Source organism: Callorhinchus milii, unplaced genomic scaffold (genome assembly GCF_018977255.1).
Source record: "Callorhinchus milii isolate IMCB2004 unplaced genomic scaffold, IMCB_Cmil_1.0 Scaffold3, whole genome shotgun sequence".
Lineage (NCBI taxonomy): Eukaryota > Metazoa > Chordata > Chondrichthyes > Chimaeriformes > Callorhinchidae > Callorhinchus > Callorhinchus milii.
Window position 1 is genome coordinate 2364782 of NW_024704744.1, and position 11171 is coordinate 2375952.

The following is an 11171-nucleotide window of genomic DNA, read 5'->3' on the forward strand; positions in this document are numbered from 1 at the left end:
GTTTCGCCCACAAATATACAGTCAACCCACTTCACAGGATATTCCTCAAGTGCTTTGAGACGCCTCAACGACACGATAAAGCATTATATTAAATACAAGGATTATTCTTATTGTGTTAGATTCCCACCTATATCTCACTCCTGGTATCTGTTATTCTATATATAAATCCCCCAAACCTCTTGAATACACTCTCGGCTGTAACTCACTCCCTGGACCTGTTGTTCTTAGTGTAAGTGGTTTGATTTAGGGCACAGTTGAGTGGTGGATGGGGATGGGGCAGTTTTATGTCTCTGGCCAAGATGAGAGTTGAGTCAATCGCTCTCTTCACTCTGGGCTCGAGTCCACATTGTGTGTATTTGCTGAACCCAATTCCGTGGACCTGGAGTCTTTAGTGCAGACATTTTTATTGAAGATTTAAGATGCTGCTTAATATTTAAGTGTGTCACCAGATGCTCAACATCATTGTATCTTACTTCTGTTCCACAGTCTGGGCTGCTTCCCAAATGGTTTTCCAAGCTTCTCCTTCTGTCCAGGATTGAGGACAGTTAAAGTGTCTGCCCTCAGTGGAACTCTCTCCCTCTTCATCTATCGCTCTTCCTCTCTCTCAGTCTCTGTTTCACTCACTCGCTCGCTCGCTCGCTTGCTTGCTCACTCACTCACTCTCTCCCTCTTCATCTCTCGCTCTTCCTCTCTCTCAGTCTCTGTGTCACTCACTCACTCGCTCGCTCGCTTGCTTGCTCGCTCACTCACTCACTCACTCACTCACTCACTCACTCACTCACTCACTCACTCACTCACTCACTCACTCACTCACTCACTCACTCACTCACTCACTCACTCACTCACTCACTCACTCACTCTCTCCCCTTCACTCACTCACTCACTCACCCACCCACCCACCCACCCACTCACTCACTCACTCACTCACTCACTCTCTCCCCTTCACTCACTCACTCACTCACTCATTTGCTCATTCACTCACTTATTCACTCACTCACTCACTCGCTCGCTCACTCACTCACTCACTCACTCATTCACTTATTAATCAATAATGTGATAACATGCTATGAAAGGATTATTATTATTATTATTATTATTATTGGATCTTTAACGTCTTCCTGAACAGCCACAGACAAGGGGCTCGGATTAACATTTCATCCGAAGGACGGCACCTCCAACAATATGATCCAATTCTCTATTGGGATTGTGTCCGGGAAAACTCATTCACCATATGGCCATAGACTGGACTGTATTCGAGTCTCTGTGACTGATCTATATCCCATCCTTCCTGGATGGGTGATACACCGATGTTCTCGGCAGGCTGTTAATGTGTTTTTTTAATGTGTCAAAGCTCCTCTTGGGCAAGGCCCATAGTTTCGGCAGGAGGTGATAAACCGAAACCATGGAGGGACTCTGGCACCAAGACTCTGTCTGTTCAGGAGAACAGTCTTGAGCCGTTGCAACAGTCTGATGGCATAGATGAGGAGAATAATAATAATAATAATAATAAGAAGAAGAAGAAGAAGAAGAAGAAGAAGAAGAAGAAGAATCATCCTTGCGCTTGATTTGTGAAACACTTTGAAACATCTCAACAATGTGATAATGTGTTACATTAAATGCAACAATTATTATTATTATTATTATTATTATTATCACGTCATTGAGATCTCTCATAGCACTTCACAGGATATACTGTAAAGTGGTTTTGATTGTGTATTTTGTGGGATAAATGAAGCAGCCAATTTGCGCACAGCAGTGTCCCACAAACAGCCATGGAATGAGAGACCAATTTTATTTGGGGAGGATTTGATGGCCAGGACACCGGGACAGAGAAACTCCAATCTCTTTTCAAATAGTACCAGGGGATCTTTAACATCTTCCTCAACAGACGAAAGACCAGTCATTTGTGACATCAAAATTCTGTCAAAATCATTAATAATAATAATAATAATCCTTGCATTTGACATAGCGCTTTTCACGTCGGGAGGACGTCCCAAAGCGCTTCACAGAACACACTGTAAAGTGAATTGACTGTATATTTGTGGGCGAACGCGGCAGCCAATTGCGTACAGCAATGTCCCACAAACAATCGTAGATTGAAAATGACCAATTTATTATTGTTTTTGGGTTTTGGAGGGATTATTATTAGGCTCTGTGTGGAGTAAGGAAACTTGCCCAAGGTTTCGCCCTCTGCCTGGAATTGAACTCAGGTCTCTCACTTGCAAAGCGAGTGCTCTAACCACTGAGCTACAGGACTCCAGAACCAAGGTTAAACCAAGCCTTGGTTTAACGTCTCATCCAAAAGATAGAGTTTAATTCCAAGTTAGCATTTATCTTCAACACAAGACAGCAGATCCGCTTTCAAATCTATCAGCCTGGCTTGGTCACTTGTATTCTTACCACCAGGTCATCGGGTTATGGGTCCAAGGAGGCCAGGCTGATGTTCGAGTACAGTCCTGCTGGACGGGTGGGGGAGGGACGGAAGAGGGAGGGGAGGCCTCAGCAAGAGAGTCTAGCACTGAAGTATCAGAGGTTCCAACCCCAGCTCAGGTAAAAACCCTCAACTGTCCAGCATGTTGGAATGTCCTCCTGATGTGAAAGGCCCCATATAAATCCAAGTTGTTGTTGCTGCCATTCCATCCATCAGATGAGATGATAAAGCCAAAGTCCCGTCTTTACCTGTCAAGATCTCGCAACGCTATTGGAAAAGAAAAGGGAGTTTCTTTCTCCCGGTGTTCTGGCCGACAGATAAAAAAAAAATCACTCACTTTATGGCTGATTGTGTGACATTGCTCCAGATTTGTTTGCTGAATTTGCCTGCAAAATATAGTCAATAAACTTCATAGTAACTGCCAATAAAATACTTTGAAATGTTAATTTAATGATAATAACGATCCTAATATTTGACGTAAGCAACTTTCACATTGTGGGTGGAACATCGCAAAGTGCTTCACAAGATATACTGTTCCATGGGATCTCTAATGTCTACCCTGAACTCTTCAACCGCACCTTCAGTCACCCTCCTACACCCAACCTCCCTGCCCTCCACCCCTCCTGATCCCAACCCACAGCTCAGGTGCAAATCAGGTGCAGTCTGGCAAGCTTTCTTGCTCTTTGTTTAGGACCACCCTACCAATAGGGCTTTGGCTTGCAGAGTTAACAACAACAAGTTACACTTGTACAGCGCATTTCATGTTGGGAGGATGTCCCAAGGCACTGGACAATCGGGAACTGAGTGGGAGGATTCTTTGTCCCCAGTGACTAGTCATGAAGGAGAAGGGTCTGGGAGGAAGAAATATAAACACTGGCATGGACTGGTTGATCCAAATTCATCTGTCTAAGTTCATCTGAACCTCTCAGGTGAACAATCCTTCTGTTTACTTTGTGATCTTGTGATTTCAAATGCAAGGATCATTTTATTTACCTCTCCCACACCAGGCTCCATGAGCCTATCATCCCCATCCTTGCTCGGCTCCATTGGCTCCCTGTCTCCTAGAAGATCCAGTTTGAGATCCTTGTCCTCGTGTTTAAAATCCTCACGTTTAAATCCCACCCTACCTCTGTGACCTCCTCAAACCCTACCCAGTTGCTCCCTTCGCTCAGCCTGTTTCAAGCCCCCCACCCTATCCACCCTACTATCAGCGGCTGGGCTTTCAGCTTATCTGCCCGCTTTCTGGAACTCCATCCCAGAGTCCCTCTTACTTCCTCCTTCCCTCACCTTGTTCAAGGTCAGTCTCAAGATTTATCTCTCTGAGCACATTTTGGGTAATATTTCCCTACCCAAATCTCCTTGGCTCCCCAACCCCAGCTCGCGTGTTAGGCCTCGATTGTTAAGAGCCTTGGGATGTCATCTGGATGCGAAAGGCACTGTATCAATGTAAACCTATTTATTTGTGTTATGATTCAAGCTTGTGTGGAGTATAAACACAGACATGGAATGACTGGACCAAATAGCCTGGGTGTGTTGCTGTGCTGAGTAGTCAATGTAAATCTATGAAAATCATTGGCCATACGGTGAAGTCCGCAGCTGTTAAGTAACCTTTCATCCAACGGGAACATTGCCAAGGCGGGGGCGGGGTGTGTGTGTGGGGGGTGGGGGCGGGTTATGGGGTAGGGGGAGAGGGGTCTCAGGGGGACAGGCCAACGCTGTTCTTGGAATCGTCAGGCTTGTTCAGTCAACAGTCTAGGCTGCACAGAGCATCACAGACCTGATCTCAGCTCATTTCAGGTCAGAGTGGCCCCAAAGGCACAATCAGGTTTTGGCAGAAATCTAGCCATTTCAGGTCCTAGTGATGAACATTGGATTACAGGAGAATTTATATCAGAGAGAAACAGAGGAGAACTCACAACAGAGAGGAGTAGAGGAGAGCAAAAATCCACGACTCAATCGATGACTGTTTGTGGGATACTGCTGTGCGCAATTGGCTGCTGTGTTTTGCCCCCAAAATACACAGTCAATCCTCTTTCCTGTATATTCTGTGAAGCGCTTTGAGCCATCTCAATGACGTGATAAGCCACTATGTCAAATGCAAGGATTATTATTATCATATTATGCAGCATAAGTCTGATCTGTATAAATCATATAATCGCCTAAGTCGTACATCTTCCCAAGTCCCGTTCAAAGAGTTTATATTTTATGCAAGTTTGACATAACTCGTACTTTGCATAAGTCATATTAAATATATGGTTGCATCTGATATGACTTATGCAAGGTTTACTGTAGTAACTGAGAGGACCAGTGGATGGGCCAAAGGGTTTTCATCATCCAGACCCATTCTTGTGATCTTGTGAATGTTATTGATACCTTACTGGGAAGTCTATATGTATCTTAATGTAAAAATGATCACCTTCTCGCCCTCACTCAATAAATTGTTTTGGGTCCACAATTACTTTTATAATTTTACCTCCAAAGTGGTCATTGAGAAGAGGAACAATCACATGTAAATTCCGAATGTAAATGGTCCTGTCCTCACTTCCTTCCACACATCCCGCCCTCCCCCACAACCCCACTCCCTTCCTTCCATAGCCACCCAGTAATCACACCTTTCTTGTGTTGAGAAACTAGAGATTTTTTTGGTCAGCCGGGTGTCTGACACCTGCAGAAACCCATCGCCGTGCTTAAGAGAATCCAAACCAAGCCGCGAATTCCATGCATCTCTCCCACACATGGAAATCCCAGAGATAGATTGTTGGAGCGGAATACGCTTTCTTTCCCTGGAGGGACCCATCCTGCTTATCTAATTCCAGAGAGTATTAGGCACAGGTTGGCAAGAGCCGAGGCTTGGGGACCTCAGAGTGTGTGCGTTGGGGTACCTGCTGGAGTCTAACCAGCTAAGACCATATAACTTGCTATCGAAACAAAATAATGTTTTGTTTAACTTGTTACTGATGTCTCGCAAACTTTCCTGCTGCTTGTCCAGCTAGGATCACCCTACCCGCTGGGGCTTTGGCTAGAAAGAGAAGCTGGAAAGGGAAGGAAATCCCACATGGAATTGTGAGGAAGTCTTAATGCAGACAGTCAAAGAGCAGTGTCCCTCTGGGGGATAAATAAACCAAGTCAGATACAGGGAATGTGCACCCACAGACAGGTCACAGGGGCCTTATTAATGTATTCAAGAATTTTGTGATAATAATATATAATAAATAATAATAATCATCATCCTTGCATTTGATATAGCGCCTTATCACGTCTTTGAGGTAGCGACCGGATAGAGAGCGAGATAGAGAGAGCAAACGAGAGATAGAGAGCGCGAGACAGAGAGAGAGATAGAGAAAGAGACATCAATGTTTTCTTGAAGTGAATCCCATTCAGAAGCAGTCACAGAAAATATAGTTCTAGCAGCTGCCTTTTCCTACCTCATCTGTTTGCTTTATTATTTAACAATATAAAAAAAAACACCCAGGCCTGCCAACAGCCAGCCACCCTGGCCCAGCCGAGACATTCCTTCTCTTGGACAATGTGAGAAGTTATTTGGGCCTAAACAACTCCTTGTTTTTCTTCCCGACGTTTCTTTTGATTGAGTCACCTCTTGCTGCCAGGGAGTAATAAACCAGATCACAAGATCGGTTCAGAGGAAGAAGGCCCTTCGGCCCATCTGATCTCAACCCTCTAGACCACCCATCTCACCATCAAGCTGCTATTTAAATGAGTCCCAGTGTCCTGGCCTCAACCACCCTTCCTAGTAACCCTGTTCCAGTTGTTAATTACTCTTCTGGGTAAAGGAAAACTTGCCCAAATATGTCTCCTCTAACGTGATGTCTATCCTGAAATTAAGGCTTTGCAACTCTAAACCTGTGTCCTGTTGTTAGCTTCTTGGAAGCTAGACCTTCGCATGGGTGAGAGGCGTATAGAACAGTGTGAGAGCGAGTAAGGAATGGGTAAAGACTGGTGTAGAGAATAAACACCAGCAGGGACTGTTTGGGCCAAGTGACTTGTTTCCGTGCTGTACATTCTTTGGAAACCTTTGTTATTCCAATTCCCTTCTATTCCCCTTTGCCATATGTGCATATGCAGTTTCATTTTAAATTCTTCCTCGCTTTGCTCCTTCCCACCCCATCTCCACTCCCTATATGAGCCCCTCCAATTGGGTTTCCATGCTGCCCACAGCATAGAAACAACAACAACAAAATTACATTTATAGAGTACCTTTCATGACGGGAAACAGCTCTGGTCAAAGTGACAAATGACATTCTGTCCATCTGTGACCAGGGCTTCCTCTGTCTCTTCATCCTCCTTGACCTCTCTGTTGCCTTTGATACCATTGGTCGCTCCTCCAACACCTTCTCCTCTCACCTCAACCTTCATGGTTCTGTCCTTCAGTGGCTCAGAGTCTATCTCTCACACTGTCTCCACTTTGTCTCCATAAACGGTTTCTCCTCCAGCCCCCACACAGACCCTTGCGGTGTTCCTCAGGGCTCTGTCCTCAATCCTGTCTTCTTCAACCTGTACATGCTCCCTTTGGGTGACATCATCTGCAGACATGGGGTCAACTTCCACATATATGTGGATGATACCCAACTCTACGTCTCTGCGTCCACCCTCGACTCCAGGACCACTGCTGTCCTGACAGAATGTCTGTCAGACATCGAGTCCTGGATGAGATATAAGTTGAATATCAACAAGACCGAGGCTCTCCTGATTGGCTCCGGTCAGCTCCTCCACACCTCAGGCGCTGACAGCATCACCATCCAAGGATTCACACTACACCTCACCAAGCCAGTCCAGACCCTTGGCATCTTGTTTGACCCTCAACAGTCCTTTCTACCCCACATGATTGCCGTGACCCACTCTGCCTTACCCCACCTCCTCAACATCACCCAGCTCCGCCACTGCCTCACCCACTCAGGCTGCGAAACCCTCATCCACGCATTGATCACATTTAGGCTCGAATATGCCAAATTCCTCACTTGTCTGTCTTCCCAACTCTTCCCTCCACAAGCTGCAGAATTCATTCAAAATGCTGCAGCTTATGTCCTCTCCCGCACTCGGCTCTGTGAATCTATCCCACACACTTGCCGGTGTCCGTCTGTGACCAGGGCTTCCTCTGTCTCTTCACCCTCCTTGACCTCTCTGCTGCCTTTGATGCCATTGACCATTCTATCCTCCTCCAGTTAACCCCATATCAACCTCTGTGACCTGTTAACCTCATATCAACCTGTCCACTCCCTCCACTCAACAGGCTCTGGCCTGCTTCACGTCCCCCACCTGGCCCGCCCCACCATTGCTGGTCAGGCATTCAGCCTCTCTTGTCTCCACCCTTTGGAATTCCATCCCACATCCCCTCTGCCTCACTCCCTCCCTTGCCTCCTTCAAGACATGTCTCAAGACCCTACTCTTTGATCATGCCTTGGACCACCCTTCTATTCTCCCAGCCCTGCACCCTCCCTGATTCCAACCCCTCTGCTTGAGTCTAAATTCCTGACTGTCCAGCACCTTGGAACATCCTCCGGATGTGAAAGACGCTATAAATGTAATTTTGTATTGTATTTTGTATCTATACTATTTGCTTCACACAACACTTTTGGCTGTGAGTTGCACATTCTGTCTCGGGATATGTGAATAGTGGGTTCTGGGTTTACTTTCTCAGTTCCCTTTAGTCCTTTGTAAGTTACACCTTTGTAAGTTACAAGACAGCCAAAAGAGCTGTGAAAGGAGAACTTAAGAGGAGTTTTTTTTACACAGAGAACAGTTGGGATGTGGATACCTGCCAAGTAAGGTGGTGGAGATGGAGTCCATTGTAGCCTTCAAGAGGGAAGTAAACAGGTATAATACAGACAGGGGCTTGAAGGTGTTTGGGATAAGGCGGGTGGTGGGATGGAATTATCTCCTTGCTCCGTGAGCTAGTGTGGACTCGATTGACCAAATGGCTTCCTATTGTGCTGTAGATTTCTGTGTTTCTATGAGGTCTCCTCCCTCTGCTCTGAGAGGTCTCCACAGTCAATGAGTCAATAAAGAATAAATTACCAACTGAGTGAAGCTGACACTTACTTGCCCAGGTAGGTATGGGCGGAGGGAGTGGAGGCGGATGGTACGGTTTGCCCATCAGGCCCATCATGCGGCCCATCAAGTCTTTGGCTCCAGAGTTGAGAACATGCTCCCATCACCAAGCCTCAAAGACCATCAACTGAGCCTTGGAACTCTACAAGATTATGAAGGGCATATGACAGGATAAAGGTAAATGGGACTGAAAGGATTGTTCTTTAAAAGAGCCACCAATCCTTTCCCATTTACCTGACCTCCCACAACCCCACAACCTCCTCTGCTACCCCTCCCGACCCTGTCCCCCGTACGCATGTAGCTGACTCTATGGATTCTGGATCAACCACAGCTCCCAGCAGGACATTCCATATCCTAACCACTCTGTGCACGAAAACAATTCTCTTGACTTCTGCATTTGCCTAACCTCCCCAGCACTGAATGCACGGGTCGGACAGCCTGTTTCTGTGCCGGAACATTCCGTGATTCCATCGAAGTCACCGTTGGGCAGTTCTTGTGCGGTGAGTCAATCGTGGGGTCATGGAGAGAACGGAATGGTAGAGGGAGAGACAGAGAGAGAAAGAGCGAGAGAGAGAGAGAGAGAGATTGGACCAGGCTAGGCTGTAGCAGCTGGAATACTGATTAAACAGAAGCCAAGGAGCATTGCATAAAAATTGGCATCCGTTGAGAAAATATGTCTCTCATATTTTTTGGCCTTGTATTTATTGCATTCCACTGAATATTCAGATAGTTGGTCAGAATGTTGTTATCTGTGGTGCTCAGGAACATATATTCCAACAATCTGCGGTTCAATGCTGATTCACGCTCTCTCACCACCACCGTTGTGTTCCTTGGGAGTAAATCAGTCGAATAAAGCACCTATAACATCTCAATGCGGTTGGCGGGGAATTTGCTTTGGGGTCAGCCACAAGATCGCAGGATAATAAGATCGGTTTGGATGAAGAAGCCCTTTGGCCCATCTGATCACCTCCTTTTAGACCACCCACCCTACCGTCCCCCCATCACAGCATCAAGTTGCTTTTTAAATGAGTCCCAGTGTCCTGACCTCAACCACACTTCCTGGTAACCCTATTCCAGTCATTGATTACCCTCTGGGTAAAATTACATTTCCTGGTGTCTGAACTGAAATTGTCCCCTTGCAACTCTAAACCTGTGTCCTCTCGTTCTACTGTCATGATACATTCTAAAGTGCTGACCTGGGTTTAGTTTTTCAGAGGCAACTAAGCCAAGCTGATGTAACCTCCCCTTCTCTTTAATTCTCCATGTCATGATCTTAACCCTGAGCCCCTCTTGGAACTGACTGTCCAACCAGTGGAGATAATTTCTCCCTGTTTGCCCCATCATAACCCTTCACAATGGTGAAGCCCTCTATCGGGTCACCCCTCAAACCTTCTCAGCTCCAGACTCCTCTAGTCTCATTGTTTGGTCAGCCGGGTGTCGGACACATGCAGAAACCCATCACTGTGCTTAAGAGTATCCAGACCGAACTGAGAATTCACGCATCCCAACCACACATGGAAATCCTAGAGATAGATTGTTGGAACGGAATGCGCTCTCTCTCTCGAGGGATGCTTCCTGCTTACGTATTTCTGGAAAGTATTAGGCGCAGGTTGGCAATTGCCAAGGCCACATTCGCAGATCTGTTATCATCTTGGCAATTGCCCCATGATGTGTGTTGGGGTAACTGCTGGAGTCTAGCCACCTAACACCGTATAACTTGCCGTTGCTATCACTGGCAAGCTTTGCCACTGCTTGTTCCAGCTGGGACCACCCTACCCGTTAGAGCTTTAACTTGCAGGGTTAACAGGAGCTGAGGGGATCATTCCCTGCCCCCAGTAACTGGTCTGTCCTTCCAGGTCTCTCTTCATGACTGAAGCAACAATACTATACAGCACAGAGAGTACAAACAGACATTTATGCAGGACCTTTCACACTTTGACACTGCCGGCCGGGTACCCGAGCTGGAGGGGTAGGGGAGGGGGAGGGTCAGAGCCGAAGGGGATGGGGAGGGAGGAGGGAAAAGTTGACTGAAAGGGCGGTCAAAGAGAGTTATGTCTTGGATCCCACTCGCAGCCGTGTAATTGCACTCTCAAAAGCATTGCAGCAAAATAGCCAGAAAAATAACTTTAGTTGTAGACAGTTCCCATTAAATCTCATGGCAAAGCCCCTTGTCATAATTTTCGTTTTGTTAGCGCTGCCTGGATTAATGATGGCATTTAGTATTATTGCCTTTGAAGATGCTTTATGACATTCCTTTCAATCATCCCATATTTGGACAAATCGCATATGCATTCAGGCTCCATTCGCAGATCTGTTATCGTCTTTGTCTCTTCTTGTTGCCCATTTCTTGTCCTTCTGTAAATAAAGGCTGTTTTATGGCTGCCACGTGTTGGTGAGAAGTGGACACCCTCTCCTCCCCTCTCCTTTCCTCCTGATTTATTGAGCACCAACGTACAAAGCTCCACATGAAAGCAAGAGGCCACTGTTACCAGGGTCGGGGGAAATCCCGCACACGTGGAGATGGGAGAGAGGAGTGGGGGATCTCGTGAGCCCCCTCCACCAACCCCCACAGATGTTGACTCATGCCTCATGTGACCATAACATGCAATTCAATTTAGACATTGTGAAGGGCAATAAATAAATAATAATAATAATTTGGTCATTCAATCCACGA